The sequence below is a fragment of the Columba livia genome, chromosome 8 (assembly GCF_036013475.1).
Source record: "Columba livia isolate bColLiv1 breed racing homer chromosome 8, bColLiv1.pat.W.v2, whole genome shotgun sequence".
Lineage (NCBI taxonomy): Eukaryota > Metazoa > Chordata > Aves > Columbiformes > Columbidae > Columba > Columba livia.
In genome coordinates this window covers 15,173,210-15,190,772 of record NC_088609.1, presented here as the reverse complement: position 1 = coordinate 15,190,772, position 17,563 = coordinate 15,173,210, and the positions used below count along the sequence as shown (strand labels likewise).

Here is a 17,563-nt window from a genome sequence, read left to right as displayed (position 1 = left end):
GTAATTCTTGGCTAGATTTTGTGGGAAGGTATGAGTGTGAGTGTCATACCTAGGGAATTAAACTATGTCATTCCTTTGAATGTTAGTTTCTAGAGAAAATTACAAGACATTGCACATCCCAGGAACTTTCCGTTGGGATTAATGGAATGCTGCACTCAGTGCTTTTGTCTTTGACAGGTATTTGTTTCTGAATGTGCCTTTTGATGCTTTTTTCTCTCTTCTACATCATACACACGTGGAGTTTGGGATATTTAGGAATGCTGCTATTCAGACTGCCATAGGAATAGAAAAAATACTTTTAAGGCGAGTTTATATGTATTTTTTTCACTGAATCTTTCCACTGTTGTTTATTACTGGAATACCATTGTATTGCTAGAAGAGATAAGTAGAAATGTGTGATCTTGATACTTATTTTTCAGAAATAACAGCCCACCAACTAGTACGTCAGCATCAAACAGGCTGAAGGTGAATGGCGGAGGAAATCTATAGAAGGGGCACTTTAACTGTTTTGAAGGTCATTCCTAGAGAAATCTAATAAATTAAAAATATAGGTTAAAGACAAACAGTGCATGGCCAGGAGCTCGTGGCTGACAACACTGGGTAGATTGTTTGTTCTATATTCTTTCATCCAGATCTGCTCAAGTGGGAGCTGACTCAAGGAAGCAAGTCCAGTCTGTTGAATTTTACACAGACATAGTTCTGTTAGAGCGAAAAGAAAGAAAAAAAAGTTTTAAAACTATGTGAGAAACAGGTGTGGAATGATCTGTAGGTTTTCTGTATTTTAGAAGGTGTGGAGCTAGGGTGCTCTCTGAGTACCTTGTGTGATATCTGCAGTCTAAGTATAAACTAAGGCGATAGTTTTCTTAGTTATGAGAGCCAGTGAGGAGAGAGCTTAAAGAAACTTTAATGTTGTTTTGCTTCTATGTAAAGTATGATAATGTGGAAATGTTAGTGTGTGACATTTTTACCGTATATTATGTTTTGAAGTTTTGATGTCCATATATTAAACTTTTCACATATTCTATCCCCACTGTCCATGTGTGTTGGATAAATTAAACCGTGGACTTCAGTGCTGGATTTCCACTTGCATTGGTTTTTTTGTTTGTCTCTGTTTTCCTTAGCAGCAATTACGAACCTTCACATTGAGTCATCTGCAGATAGTGTTCATGGCTGTACCCTCTATATTCTGTCTCTGTGCTGTATATAGAATATATAAATATCTTAGTCTTGTTTTCTATATGTTAATATTATGTGTATCTCTGATATTTTGACGGCAATTGAAGCTACAAATCTACCTGACGAGTCAATGTGGTCACCATATTATCAGTTGCTTAAGGGAATATGCTGGAGGTCCCAGACCATTCCAGTGTGCTCTGCTGGGATCGCCGAGGTTTTCCTGTCAAGAATTGTACTGTTTGCTACTAGTATATATTTTGCTTCTGTTTTCTGTACTTCCCTCCCACTCCTTTTAATATCAACAGGAAGGCTGATGAATTAAGAGACTGATTGCCTACTGAAGTTCAGTAGAACTTCATGATTGGAAACGGTATTGCCAGTTAATATTTTTTCTTAAAATTGTTTTGCTGGATTTCTGTTACTGTTTTATTCCAACATGATAAAAAGGTGGAAAGCTTTCTACTGGAGGCTTGATGCATCAACTGATACTTTAGATGGTGATGCTCCACCCTGGTTTAGGGTATGGCTTTGTACACAAAATAATGTTGCAATGTGTCTTCACTGGTGTTTTCCTGCTTTTTGTCCTGGCCTGAACTGATGTTTCCAGTAGTTAGAAAAGAAGCACTGAAGTGTAATGTAGACAAAGCTGGAACTGGTTTTTTGTTGTTGTTGTTGTTTGGTTGGTTGTTTTTTTTTTTCCTACTATTCTCTATGTATGAAAATAGTTCTGTGTCGTAGATTTCAGTTTGATAACTATTTTAGGACTTTTCCCCAGCTATTCTTCATTAGTGACAGAGGAATTAGGCATGATCAGAGATGCTGGAAATGTTTTTAGCCTTTGCTTGTGTTGAGAAAATCCCTTGTCTGGTAAAGAGTTAGAAAAGACGTGCTATCTGCCAAATTATGACTAAACTTACTGGTAATGTTTCATTGCAGGTCTTACTTGTTGACTTCTTGTACTTTGGTTTTGCCAAAGAACAATTTGGGACCTGTATAAAAAGGCAAAATGTTTAGCATATGTCTCAAATTCAGGGCCTGTTTTTTTGTTGGTGAGGCGGTAGCTGGGAGGAACTTATCCTTCCCTCTTCCCAGCATTCGAAGAATCCAGAGGTCGTTTCCTGTCAGGTGGTAATTTGAAATTAGGCCATACTTAAGTCATTAACTCACGTGTGCTCTATCAATTACAGAAGTGCTGTAGCTGCCCCAGTAATACTTATCAGCCTTACTTCTGGATTCTTGCAATTCTTAGAATTACTGTAATAAGAAAGTTTTTGTTTACTTCTATGACATACTGAAGCCTTTTTAAATAAATAATAGAACTCAGTCTTTATACATGTGCTTTGAGTACAACATTTGTATCTAACTTTAAAATTTTATTTGAAGAAGTCACACGGGTGAAATACATTAGAAAATTCATAGAAGCTTATCAACGGAGGAGCATACTCTGGTACATTTTTCTAAAAAGTTGTATGATGAACTTAAAAGGAGTTGGCAATGTTCAGTGTAAGAAGCAGATCAAAGAGCTTTCCAAATCGCATAAGAGCTTCTTTATCTTTGAATGACACTGACTATTATAGGAGCTTTTCTGTTTCCAGATGCAGTTTTGTAGTGTCAAATCTCTGCTTTGAACTCAGCGTACATGTTGACTTACCTATTTGCACTCCAAGTGTGATCTACGTGATTGATTTAGGATCACTAAAATAAAGGCCAAACCACTTGAAACTATGAATTTATAGTGTATATAGTTATAAATTCAAGAAGAATTGGCAAATCATTTGAATATGCATAAAATTTATTGCTTGACTGGTTGGCCAGTCAGTTTATTGGAAGTTTGGGAGATACTACAAGACAAAAATTGCAGATATTTTCCGATCTGTAAGTTTTTTGTTTCTCAGTTATTATTCACTGTACTTTTCTTTCTTATATTTCTTCTAATCCAAACAATGAAGCTGTTCTCTCACATCTTCCCTTTTCTTCTTCAACTGCATTGATTTTTTTTTTTCTTTCTCTCATTTTTTTGAATTGTTGGATTTTAAGAGGAAGGTTTAAGTGGTGTCATTAGGAGTAGGATATGGGGCCTGGTTTCTGGTGATCCAGATTCCTCTGGTGTGTGCTTTGCTCAGATGTCATTCTACTCTCAGGTGTGCCTCACGTCCGGGATCCCTCAGGTAGAATTTGGTGATCTGTGCGGGGTGATCTAGGTGATCCCTGCCCCAGTCATCTGCTGAACATGCCTGGCAGAATTCAACTTGTATTCCCTCTTCAAGTTCTGAAGGTCTGAGCTTTGCATATCAATTTAAGCAAAATCAAATCAGTTTTGTTTCTACACTGGATTGGGAAGTGCGGTGACTGGAGAGGCAGCATGTTTGCTTTTTCTGCTTGTGTTTTACAGAAGGAAAGGCAAGTCATCTATCGCAGAAGAGGGGCAGATATCTGGTACTGGTCATTTCTCAAATAAGCATGATATGAAAGACAAGAACATGTATCTTGGATCCTTATGCGTGTCAATTCAGCAAACTGTTGAACAGGAGTAACGCTTACCTGTCTTTTGAGGACATCACCGATCCAGGGAGCACGTTGCGTGGTGTCTTGCAAGGCTGAGAATGGAGAATCTGGGTTTGCTTAGGCTGATGCTCAAAAGAGCTTAGTGGCTCTTAGGTTGAGTATTTCAATGTGCTGCTCCAGCGATAAAGATCCCACCACTCCGGTTGAAACAGTGGGAATCTAAATCCAGATCTGTTTCTGATGGCTAGGACTTATTTTCCACCCAGAACTCTTTAGAATTTGTGAAAGACACTGTAAGGGAAAATTCCTACAAGATCTGGAGATGGAGAGAACTTTGTTTTGTTTCAAATTAGAAGATGTGTTGAACGAGTTCTAAAGTGTAAACTGAATCTGATGTTATACCCACCTACCCAAGTCCTTTGAGATACTTTATTGGTAAGCATATTGCTCTACAATCAGTTTGTTTTTCAGCAGTTTTTCAGCTTGTTTCCTTTTTGCCTATTAGTATCTCTTCCCTTCCTTCCTCCTCTACAATAACCCCTGTTTTCTCACATGACACCGTAATTCTGTTTTTTCCCGAGCTGTGTGGGTATTGATTGCCCAGCAGGTTACTGCCAAAAATACATATAGCAGCTTGCTTTTCCCTTGGAGCACAGTCACTTGGATTTGTTTTTACTGTGCAGATACTAATTTTCATGAAGGTTTTTTTTTTTTTTTTAAGATGAGCATAAAAAATAGTAAGTGAATAACATGATCCTATAATCTTAATTTCTGTAGGAGATCTGATTAAAAATACAATACTTGGAAAGGGATAGTAACTGGATACTTAGCAGTATGTAAGTCCTCTTCTTGTTTGTATTATTGAGACTGTGAATACTGACTGGAGGAGACACAAAAGTTGCACAGTTAAAATATACCCAGCAAACCAAAGATGTCAGTGTAATTTTTTATTCACTATCTGCACTCTAATGCAGATAAATGAACATTTTGTATGAATTTGGATCACGTAAGAGGAAAATTCCCTGTGTCTATTTTTTAAAAATTTATCTAGTCGTCTTGAAATTGCATGTTCTGCAATAGCAGAAATAGAAATCTGTGCCATAGCTTGCTTCTGGGGCTCGTGTTTTGTAGAGTAAACCACATGTATCAGATTTGTACCCTTTTGGAGAGTTTATACATCAGTATATTGCTGCTGTTTCTGTTTGATGACCGGTCTGGTAGTTCAGCAGAGAGTATTGATTGTCATCGTGTTACAAAGTGGCATTGCAAGTGTTCTATTAGTTAATTCAAAACGTGTATTTTAATGATGTGTTATTTGGTGAACTTGAAAGCATGTGCAAAGCCCACTTCTCAGGTTATGTTATTAACAGATTGCTTTAAATAGTATATATACTGAAACAGACTAACAGACTCTTAACTGAAACATCAAATTGCATTGATTGTAGGAATCTCATACTGTGTTTTTGTATAAATGATGAAGGCTGAATAAAACTCCAGTATACTTCATGTATTTTACATTTCTTTCTTAATTCTTTTATAAATGTAACTATAAAGGTCATTACTTAAATTTAAGCATCAATCTACCTGCATACCTTTGTGCTTTCAAGTAGTTCTATTAGTATACTGGCATAATAGCCTCTATATTGTATTTACCTTAGTTTTACTTACCAAGTGACCTGTAAAATGCCTTTTGACCTATCACTGGAATTTGCACTTTTTTTTTTTTATATACTCCTGTAGAATGACCATGGACTTCATTATTATGAGAATTAGAAATTGTTTCTTGAGACACATGGGCAATAGATATGGGTGTATATTGTGGTTTTGTCCCCTCGTTTTCATATAATGCCCTTCATTTCTGTACAGATGGCTTGTAGATGCAATTTGTACCTTCTTCTGCTTTCTGGAAATGTATAAATAGTGGCTCCTACATAGTTAATAAGACTTGTCTTAACTAGAGGTTGCAAATACACAGATGCTGGGGAAGCAGGTAGCTGTGCTGATCCTGGGTGTTGGGTACCCTGTGTGTATCTGTCAAAAATTGTGGGTTTAAATGAATTCATGGTGACAGTAAATGATGAGGATATGTAGAAGGCAGGTTGACAGTTACGGTGATGTTTTATGTTTTGACTGTTACTTTGGCCACATATATTTTTTTTCTTTTTCAATTGCTGTTTTGTCTAAAGACTTTCATTTATGTTTGCAAAGTGGATGCATCACCATTGCTATTAGATTCGTTCCCACCATTCCTAGAAGTGAGGAATAATATGGTGTGGTTAATAAGGTAATTTATAACTGGTTTATACCAGTGGATCTGAACAGTGATGTTGAAACATGTGTGGCTTCTCATTTTTTTTGACAGAGAAGGAAGGAAACATGGGTAGGGAGAAAGAAAATGGATGCATGAAGAAGTGAATAAAGGGCGGAATGTGTTTAAAAAGGGAAAATAAGACTAACAGACAAAGAAAACAACACAAGAGTATACTGCAGTCTAAGAAGGAGAGGTAAAGGAAAGAGGTAGGATTTATGGCTGGGCAGAATCAACCATCATGACAGTGCACAAAAGAAGTGGCTGAGGTTTCTCAGTTTTGGACTACCTGAGTAATGTATCTGAGTTGAGGAAGATTTGCTGTTCCTAGAACTCCGTAAGATTTCTGAGAACTGTATTTTAACTCACTAATAACAAATGCTTTCCAATGTTTTCGTTTTTATCTGTTAAGCCTTTATTTCCTGTGACTGCCAGCAATGATACTGAATTATGGACAGTTAGTTCTATAACTAAAACTTTTCTGAGTCTTACATAAATTTTAGGTAAATGTCCTAGCTGGTGTATTGCACCACAGGAGCAATGCAAAAAAACTTCACAGCAGATCTGCATACAAGTTACTCATCATTTGTGTTGGTTAGCGCTTAGTCCCTTCAGTGCTGGTAAAAACATGTTAATGGACCTCTGCATAAATGAGAACCATACTCAGAAACAGCAGTTTTCAGTACGCACTGTTGCCATGGATGTGTTGAGTTGTATTGAGTTACTAGTTACAGATGACTTGAGGCATAACGCACTGTGAGCATCAGCAATGTAGTTAGATCATGATCACAAATGTGTGAGTGAACTTTGCTACATTTGACAAGACAACTGTATTTTATAGCATTTAAGTATCGTGTGTGTGTATATATATAAAAGTTAATCTTGATGTGATGTGTATAGAAAGGTCAACACAATAGGAGAAATAAAATTGCTAATGGGAATTAAAAGTTACTTTATCTGAGATAATTTCAGTCTGAAGGGGGAGTATAAGAGAAAAATTCATAGATCTCTGGATTTCTTTTCCCAGACTCGCGGTAACCCAGCTCTACATACGATAGGATTTGAGAAGTAGTAACTGTTTGCCGTCTATAACTATGGCATTTCTTACTAAAAGTGTGTGTGTATGAGGATGTAGAACACTGTTACGTTACGTAGCTGTGAAATGAGTAAAAATGACCACAACAGCGTTGGAAGAAGGATGCATCCCAGTATGTTGACAAAGGCAGCTTTAGGAGCTGATTGACAGCTCTTCAGTAGAAAGTGACTGGAGACGTTCAGACTTTATTTCTGTACAGATTGTTCTTTCTCTGAAGAGCAGCTGAGTGCACAAATTGTGTCACTTCCAGCAGCTTCTCTCCCCAGTGGCTGCAACTTGGAACTGATGGGCCAGTAAATGGTAGCAAAGTGGTTTCCCTCTTTGCCCATTGTCCTTTTCATCTGTCCCATTCTGGTTGCGTGGCAATTCTGGCTTTTATTATCAGACACGGATTTTGCTCACTGCACCTGCAAGTATCAGCCTCTCATGAGTTTTATAGGGACAGTTCCTTGGCAGTTTTAGGCATTTTATTAGTGATTCTAGGGGACCTTAGTCAGTTTTGCCCTTATTGCCTGAATTTTAGAACCATCTGAACAATGATCAGTATATTTGGGATTCATTCTTGTTTCGGCCCTACATTAGAAAGAAGGAAAACTCATAAAGTGTTGGAATACAGGATTAATCCACTCCGAGAGACATAGTGTGTGACTTCAAATAATTTTGTTCTTCAAATCTGTTAAACATTAACTTATAATGGTCAAACCTTTGTTTCTTAAATACAGAAACATAAAAAGCAATCTCATAAACCTATTTTTTCTATATGATTTACTTTAATTTTTATTCGAATAAAGTCAAATAACAACTTCAGTTGTGTATGTTAAATGTATAGATTTTTTTAAAAAAGCACATTGTTACATTGATGACATTACATGGACCCATTAAGAAACATGATTTCCCATTAAATTGATGTTTAATATACAGTGCATTATTGTTTTTGTGGTTTGCAATATTTTAAACTTGTGAGTTGTATGAAGCAGTGTTAGAAAACATTAAATTTTGAAGTGAGCTCTATGAGCATATGAGTAAGCTCAGGAAAGGCTTTCCTCTTTCTTTTTCCAACTGTATTCCTCTGGAAAAACTTGCATTGAAGGCAGCACTGTGGTGTAAACCTATCTATTTGATCTTCCAGAAAGCCAGGGTTCGATATTTTTCAAGGCAGTTCTGTAAGACGGATGCGTGGTTCTTGTCTCCGGGTGCTGAGGTTCCTGCCTTTGCAGCATGCTGGGGATGGATGGGCTTTTTGGGAAATAAATCAATTCCTTTCTCCTTGAAATAGTAAAAATGGTAGGAAATGGAATTTATTTTCGACTGTAAACTGATTCAAAACAGGTGTCCTTTTCAGTTGGGCTGCTTTCTCTTATTTACTGGAGGCCAAAAGCTGATAACGCTGCTATAATTTTCCGTGTGTCCCTCGTACTTTTGAGTGTGATACTTTCTATAATGCTTCTTTGAAGCTGCCGCTCCTTTGTCTGCCTTAGTGCAGCTCTGGCATGCCTGAATCTCTCCTTGTGGAAACTTGGCTGGAGACAAAAGTGAAAATAATAGTTTTAAAATGGCATGGAGAAAAGTTGAAGGAAAAGATGCAAATATTAGTGAAATAGTTAGCAAGGCTGTATTCTGCTGTAGGCATTGTCCATCTCTATTTGTGCAGTTGATTGGGAAAAAAGACAAACCAATGCGACATTGAAATAGTTTATCTTTCGTCAGCATTCATGGGTAGTGAGCTGGTACAAAGTGTTGTATTACACAGAAATAGCTTGCCATGCCCCCGTCTACTCTTCGGTTAATTTACTTTGAGTAGTAAGAACATCAGTGAATTATGGGCAAGAAAACTGAAGGATATTGGGTCATGTTGAGCTTTTGGTGCAGGAAAGGGATCAGCAGTGACTGTATCTTGTTTATATTTGATACATTTAATCTCTTGCTGCTGCTTTTAATATTTCTTATTAAATGGATTTATGGTAAGTTTTAGTGTGATTTTCTAATCCTGAACTTTTTCTTAGACAGGATATTTTTGAAAAATGCTGTTGTTACTTGCTGAGTCTCCTTTAATAAATGAGAATTTTAAAGACTTTTTTTTTTTTCCTGGTCCCGTTGGATGTCTGCTAGTTTAATTTATTAATAGGACAATTCATGTTGAAATGTTCAATTTGGGGCCTAATTCAAAATCCTTGCCATTGCAAACATCTTAATGTGTGTGACACAGATATTGCTACTGCTGTGTCACAAGCATTTTATAACTCCCACCCTTCCTTTTATTTGGCACGTACTAGGTAAAAAGAGCTCCATAGGGCGTACAGAATGAATAGCTGTTTGAGAGTCAATGTGGCGTTCAGGAAGGGTAATGGCAATGGAGAATGAGGTTTGCTTTCATTCAGGTGCTGTGGACATCCGCTGACCACATAGTAACATATTAATATATATATTATATACAATATATATATTATATATATAATATATATTAATATAATGTGGATGCTGTTGTGGCAGCGTATCCTGAGAGAGGTCTGGAGAACTGCCTTTGCATAGTATTTAGTCTTTCTACGTAACATTATTTTTAAGAAAATAATACAAAGACATCTTCATTTGAAACTTGACTGAAGGTTGCTGTTTCATTTGAGGGAGGCCAAGAAGGAACTGATATGAAGTGACAAAATTGTTTGGCACATGGTAAATTACCATTATTCCACATGTTTCATCACTTGAGTGAAGAACCCCCATCTTTTCCACTTGTGAAGATTTAACTTCCAGATGAGCTGATCAGATAAAATAATTAATATTGTATAACTGGTGTATATCCTGGAATTTGTTCCCTCTTTCCCCTCTTAAGCACGCTGTTATCCTGTTAATGTACCCCCCCTGCTGTAGTATTTCTTGTTGTAGGTTTTATTCATGCAAAGTCAGGACCTGAACACATCCACTGTCTGTGGTCTCTCTGAATCTCCCATCTGATAGTTCCAGAGCGTAGACAAGCAAGGAAATCAAGATACCAGTGTTGAAATCTGGGTTTGCATTTAAGATAATGTCTAGTTCAACTAATCTAGCAATAATAATGTGCCTTAAAATGGCTGCAAATGTATTTCTGCCCACTCAAAAACATCTTCTCACTGGTAGCACATTATAGAGGAGCTGTAGTGAAGAGTTGGATCCTTGCCAGTAGATGGAAGCGTTTTTTAGCATCTCTTCATGCTTTGAGCTTTTTCTGCATTTTTTAACATAGTATCAAAATTGCTTCTTTTCCAGTATCTTTCCATTTATTATAAATGATTCCAATTTGTGCTAGTTCAAACTACTTCAGTTTAACGTTGTAAACATTTTAAACGTTATTTGTTTTGTGGAAGATGATTTCTAATCTAATATTTTTATACCTCCTTTCTTCTATTCTTCATCCTCTATTCTGGGCACATCTCTGCTTGTCAAATTTCCCTTCAGTGTCTGTTTTGCTTTTGCAGTAATTGGCAGTCGCCCTCTTGGAGCTCCTGAGGGAAATCAGACCCGTAGGGTAGAACCAGAGCCAGCACCCGTGTGATCCCACCATAGGGCAGGAGACACAGTTCAGCCAAGCATCACCCAAAGAGAGAAGAAACTGTGAAATGCTCAAAGTAAGGAAACTGGAACAGCAGAGGCATTGGGCCTCTTTCGTTTTTAATGATCTTAGGTCTCAGTAGGCACATAATTTTTAGGTGGAAATGTGTGTGTTTTTTCCAAGAGTGTTGGAACCAGTGTGTATGATTTGTGAAAAACCTAATAATCACTAGGTTGAACATTGTTGTGAATATTCTTGGCTCTCTTTTGTAGTTATTCTTTTTGTCCTTGATTTTTGTTTTAGTATAGTTCTCTTACATTAACTTCTTACTGCAAAAATAATTTGGCTCTGTTGTCAACTTGTTCACTTCTTTCAGGAAATCCCAACCTTATAATTTGCTTTTTTAAAATTGCTTTTTGTTTAAATATATTATTCATATCTGTAAGCGTGCTTTGACTTTTTGCATTGATCTTTGTAAGGGGAAACAGCTGCCAAGAGTAAATGTTGAATTGTAAACAAAAGCTCGAGGACCTTCAGGTAGTTTCTTTTCAAAGCTTTCTTTGGAGGCTGGTAGTGACTGATTGGATCTGTGTTCTTCTGTGTTGGATAGTTGTGGGCAAAAAAGTTCTTACCTGGGAAGAATGGAACAAGGAGAGTGGATCAGAAAAAACAAAAATAATAAAGATGTGCTGTTGCCCTGAATGTCGCCTGCCTGGAATACTCATTGGATCCGAGTGCTGGTGACAGCACAGCACGGTTCAGCTGTGGGTTGCTGGGTCTGATCCATTTCTGATTGGTAAAGATTGAACTTTGTGGTTAATGTATGACCGGCCAGTTCATGCGAAATGTGTTTGATGTTCATGATGCACTTGACAGGCCTTGTCACAGATCACAAACAGAATTGTCAGTGATTGATCCACCTTTTCAAAGGGCTCATGAAAACTGAGTCATTTTCCTCCACCTGCAGGTCAGGAAGGGAGGTGATGGTGGTACAGACAACCTTGCCCCGCTGCCACATGGACTTCACATCCCTTTGAAACAGCTCATAAATTTCCCTCCATTTTTGTATGTGTATGAAGCCTATTGGAACAACTTTGTAATATAATAATTTCTGCTATTTTCAAAATATCCAAAATTCATCTTAGCGTGCAGAGGTGGAAATATACACGGCATCAGAAGTTTTACTTGCATACAGGAACAGCTTTGTTGGCATACAAAGCTGTGGGATTTTATTCTGAGTTCGCAAAGTACTACTAAATACTACACTCTTAGTACTACTGAGAGTGCTACTGTTCGGTTTATTAGTTTCCTGGAATTATTACTGTAGCTTATTTCTGAAAAGAATAATAAACAACCCTGAGAAAATTGTAGTGTAACACTGAATGTTGCTTTCATGCACGGAAAAGTGATTTTTTTTTTTTTTTAGGTCTCTTCATTTTGCTGGAGTTTGTTTTTTTTTTTTTTTCCTAACACATACTTCTGCTTCATCAGAGCACTAGTAAATATTTCAAGTACATAACAGGTCAAATACCAGCATACCTTAAAACATGAATTTAACATATCCCATTCCTTGTTCCACTGTTTGTCATAAACTAGTCTTGACTCTTTGCTCCTGGCTGTGTTGGATTTCTGAGCTATGTTGACTGTTAGGATACAGCCTGTGAAAATGAGCACCTGGCCCACAGAAACGCTGTAGTCAGAAGGACAAGATAGTTCTTCTGAAGACTGGTTTTTACTTTTTGTTTAGTTCTCCCTGCTGCTGAAGGTTGATGCCACTGTGGTATTTGAGAGAAGGAGCCTTTAGGAAATGAAGGGAGCCTCGGATTGTAGGGGGAATAATTTGAAGACAAACCCAGTTCAGCTGTAACAAAATCAGTGGGAAGCTGATGAATACAGTTTAAAGAATTCAGAGGGCTGTGAATTTTTGTTGATTATCAAAGCTACCAGCTGTTTATTTTTGGAAGGCCTATTGTAGTCTAATATAATTAACTTCAGAGGCTAGTTTTATAAATGGAGCGTTACAGTCAAGGTCATCAGGAATACAAGGACAGCAGGAGTTGCTGCCTCACTCTGTGGGTTTACAGTTAAATGAAGAATAATAGTGGGTAGGTAGCAATGTGTTTTTTATTTGCAGCTTTTTTCACCAGAACATTGCAGTGCAATAGTGGCATAGTGCATAGATCCCTGAATTTAAAGCTGCAAATGTAATCCAGATCATTTGAAGGCTTGCAGCGTTTGCCAAATGTGCCTGTGCGAGCTGCAGTCATGCATTGCAAAAACATGGTTTGTGGCAGAATTACCAATCATAAAATACATGTTTATATTTTCTTTCTAGGATCAAGCAGAACACACTGATTCAGCAGAACTGGCTGGTTGTGCTGCAGTCATCATGAGTAGGCACAGGGTCATTCGTTTCTTAACGTATATATAAGAGAAAAAGGTAAGAGGCAAGTTCTGCTTTAGAATATAAACATTCAGGGGTATGTACTTGAAATGCACGTATTTTTATGTATGCTTATGGATATATGTTTATATACATACGTCTCTATATATGGATATATCTCTTCTATAGAAGATGATGGAGTATTTTTAGCATGTTGTTTTGGTTTTTATTGAGAGTAATTGCCTTGTTTTAGAGCAATTATATGTCTTATTTTGTTTGGGGGAGAGGGGGAGTGGGCAAAATCTTTCTTCCAGTCTGTGCTGTAGGCAGATCTCATCAGTTAAAAATACAGCGATTGCTGAGCTCGCTGAACAAGCTGTTTATTACAGCAAAGGTGCTTGACTTCTTCCTCCCAGGGCAAATAACAACAAAGATCACTAGAGGGAGCTGGAAGAATATGTGGGGTTGAAGGAAGTTCTAAGAAGCACTAGATCTAATAAATTGTCTAGTTGATATGTAATTCCATGTTGTCATGCTGTGGGAAAATGACATTTTCTGGACATCTAATTTTTATCAGGATGAACGAGCAATGTTTGGTTTCAGTTTGCTCATGCCCCTTGTGCCTTTCATCTTAGGAGTCTTTCATCTATATTTTTGGTGAGGACTGTAATAAACTACTTGAGTATTTTGTTTAGTAAGAGTTTACTGAAATGTGTATCTTCACTGTTTTATATTGAAGGAGAAGTCTACACAGGGCAGCATGACAGAAAGTCCTGAGATCTTATTCTGGTTCTTTACATACCGTTTGATTTTTAGGCCTTTACTATGAGGCTAATAGCTGTATGTTAGTATTACTTCCTTATGGTGCATTTTTATTACAGCATTTTAATGTGATTGTGTGCCGGTCATCCACTGTTAGAGTCAAGAAAATGTTGAAGACTTCGTGCTGTCAGTTCCAGTGGTGAAAACATCTTGAGGGTAATTTAGGATGTGCAGTGCAGAAGATCATGGGTTACGTAATTCCTTATTGTAGAGACCAAACCAAATATTAGTCTCACCTCTTTGTGGGTATCACACAAGGCCCATCTTTTTGTACAGCTCATTTCCCAAGCAGTAGCCGGCATGTGGGATATCTGAGCTTTATTGTGAGGCGATCTCCAGGGTTAAGCCTGTTCAGAATATAATCTAATTTTAAGGAAGGTTTTTCTGCCCTTTACTTCTGTCTCCTTCCCACTAATCAATTAAAGTTTGTCTGATGTCTAAATGCGATGATGACTAGGATAGTAATTCTGGATACACATGGCACAGACATTCTGGTACATGCACCTTTATTTTTAGACATTAGGGGAGAGTAGAGCATGTAATCTTGGTAGAATGTAACAACTTAAATTTTAGAGATGAAGATGTCCATGCTGTTCTATGAAGAAACTGATAAGTAAAACACAGAGTTTCTGAATTACACCTGATCTATGATCCAACAGGAGCCTGAAAATAATCTGGTTGCGAAAGGCTGAATGTTTTCATTAGCTTTTTGCCATGAAAGACAGGAGATGACTCTGCAGTGGGTAACAACTGCTCTTGGGTTCTGGACTTATTGTACCAGTGGATGGTAGCCATTGGTTTTTTGTGTGTGGTTTTTGTTTGTTTGTTTGTTTGTTTTTTGTTTGTTTGTTTGTTTTTCATAGAGAATTTAAAAAAATAAATTGCCCTCCCTTCTTTCTTTTTTTTTTCCTTCTTCTTCATATAATTAGTCTTTTCTCCCAAATCTTTGCATTTTTGAAAAACCACCTTTTGCTTTTCACTGGATTGGTGATGTATGTCTCCTTTTCCTTGCACTGCACTGGTACAGTATTCTCTTCATATCTTTCGTCCCAATATATATTAATTTAGGAAGTGTCTCCTTTTTGGCAGCATACAGCTAAATTTGCCATTTAAATTCCTTCCTGACTTGCTCATGTTTTTCTTCTCAGTTTTCCAGAGTTCAAGTTGTGTGTTTGCTCGTCAGCTTTTCTCCATGCCATGGCTTGGAATAGTCAAGCAATACCAAAGAGTTTCACAATTATCAAGGATCCTTTGAAAATACCATTTTGACCTTTGTTTGCTAGAATATAATAATTCTAAAACTGCTCCAAACTTTTATAGTGGTACCTGTGAATTACAATCAAAAGTTTCCAAAGACCCCTAAAGGAATATATTTATTTTTATTTATATTGGATATTTCATAAAAATATTAAAAATAAAATGCAATTTTAAATTATGGGGAAAATAGCTACCCAGTTATTATAGCTTGCCATATTAGAGCATTTTGTATTCTCTGTTTTCATCTTGAGTTGCTGTCTGTGCAGAGTTGAAAGTATTAGGTCTTAAACTGGCAAAAATATGAGTTGCTGACAATGTATTGGTCGAGAAGCATTGTTAGGAACATGAGTACTTGTCCTTTTCTGTCAGGAAGAGGGCAGGAAGGACTTTTATGGATTTGGCAGTGTGTTTTGCCCTTGGACAGAAACTTCTGGAAAAGCTTTGAGGGTTCTGTTCTTTTATGTAATAATAATAATAATTTTAGACATTAAACCTGAAGATTTGCAGCTGACCTTTTCTGAGAAACACCTACTTGCATAGACAATGAGATCTCATTCAGAGTGGCTGTCAGCTTAGTGACTGTGAGTTTAAAAATAAAATATTCTCCATTTATCCTGGTACATCAGTAAGTGAAATAACAATAATGATATGAAAGCTCTTTTCTCTCTTCAGTTTGGACTATGAGCATCTGTCAGTCTGGATTTTGGCTCATTGCATGTTTGTGCACCAGTATTTGAGCTTCAGAATTCATATGATTGCATATATTTGTTTACACGTAGCTCTCTCTACTTAGAATTTTTAAAAATACAGAAAAAATCCCTCTGTCACATTGGACCAAATTTAAACTCACAAATATTAGATATTTAATATCAAATAATACAGATGTTATAATAAGATAATTTCCCAGAGATGCTATGAAGTATTAAGCACATTGGGATTGTAGGGGAGTGGGAATAAAATTATAAATCTTCTTTATATGCCCTTGTTATGGTTAAGCATGTGGTCTCCTATGTCTGAAAATTTGTATTTTTCTAACGTTATAGAATCACACTTCATATAAAATTTAAAAGTCAATAAAAATTATTGTATTTATGATGAATTTCTAACACTGCTTCCTGTGGTTAGGTATATCTTGTTCCTAATTTGTATGACAATGAAAAAGCAGCTAATACAGGACTAAATTTGGGAAATGTTAGGAGCAAATGTGGCTTCTATTCTGCTTACTCCAACGTGCATAAATTTGAGTTAGTTCTGAAGTAATTTTGTCAGACTTTCACTCAGGTTTTGAAGTTGTATGAGTGGTCAGGTCCGAATTTTTCTAAATGTTTGAAAGTTATACAGAATCAAAATGAGTTACTTAAAACCATGTTTTCAGTAACCGTACGATCAGCATCATATTCCTTTCCCATCAGCCTGCTTGTCAGTAATCATTATCTTCTCTAAAATAAGCAAAACAAAACAAAAAAATCAATGCATGTAGCCTATTTCTTTGGGGCCGCCCGTATTGCAGAGTTTGTGTTTATGTCCTAGCGAATGCCTTGACTGGATGCCCTTTTTCTCTATAAAAATGCATGGAAATCTGAGTGCGGTGCCTTCAGACAGCGTCACGGTTTAACTCCTGAGCACAAAAATTTCATATGACACTGTTTCAGTCTGGCAGCTTCACTGACAGATGCTCTTTGCATCATTGACCTTAGCAGTAGGACTTTGCCTGGGAATAATTATTCACATCGTCATTGATTGTTTGCTAGACTGGAATGTTATGATTATAATGTAAATTAAATACCTTATAAATGGATGTGAAATTATATGGTGTTTGGACAAAACGGTTCGACTGTAGTGAGTTAGTTTTGATTGATGTTTAGAACTCTGAATGGAACAAAAATCAATCAAAATATTAATTGGGAGAAATTCTAGTCAACTTTTCAACCTTTTATGTTTACTGAGCAGGTACAGTTGCTTCCTATTAAGGTGTTGAAATGCAGGGAAGGGAAAGGTGCAAAAGAACCTCCAAACTCTTGCAGTTTATAGTATTAGTATGTCTAAGGAGAAGCATCTGCTTTTAAAAATTATTTTGGTTTACTTGAAATGTGTATAGTGAATGTAATTATTTCAGTTAAAATTATATGAAAGATTTTTTTCATACAATGACTTGGTGGGCAGGTTGTGGAGCTACAGCAGGTACCTAAGGGATCAAAGAATATATTGTCACAGTTTGAGGCCTGAACCTGCTTTTGGGGGAGAATGTAAAATATTGAGCTTTTTTGACTTCTGAAATACAACTTTTGTTCAAGGTGGCCAGGTTTTCTATTACTTGTGTTATAATCTCTGCATCTGTGTACAGTGAATTATATGGCCAGTCATCTATTTTCCTTGCAGGAGGACTTAATCTAAAATCCCAGAAGAGGACAGATCTGGGAGTTTGTAAAGCAATAAGTCTAGTTTATATCTGAATGTCTTTGCAAAATGGTCTTTTCTTTTGGGTGATGG

General features: G+C 36.8%; 1 protein-coding gene across 4 annotated transcripts in view; it reads left to right on the top strand.

Moving 5' to 3' along the window:
* ZFYVE9 (zinc finger FYVE-type containing 9) overlaps positions 1–17,563 on the top strand; it is a 59,871-nt gene that overhangs the window by 4,407 nt on the left and 37,901 nt on the right. For 2 of the 4 annotated variants that reach the window (XM_021294967.2, XM_065071037.1), the window contains exon 2: positions 12,947–13,051. The exons of 1 other annotated variant lie outside the window; for it this stretch is intronic. The gene's annotated coding sequence lies outside the window, so the exon portion shown is untranslated. Of the gene's footprint in view, positions 1–10,548; positions 10,688–12,946; positions 13,052–17,563 lie in introns of those variants that run through there. One more of the 4 variants, XM_005498862.4, reaches the window with a different exon arrangement.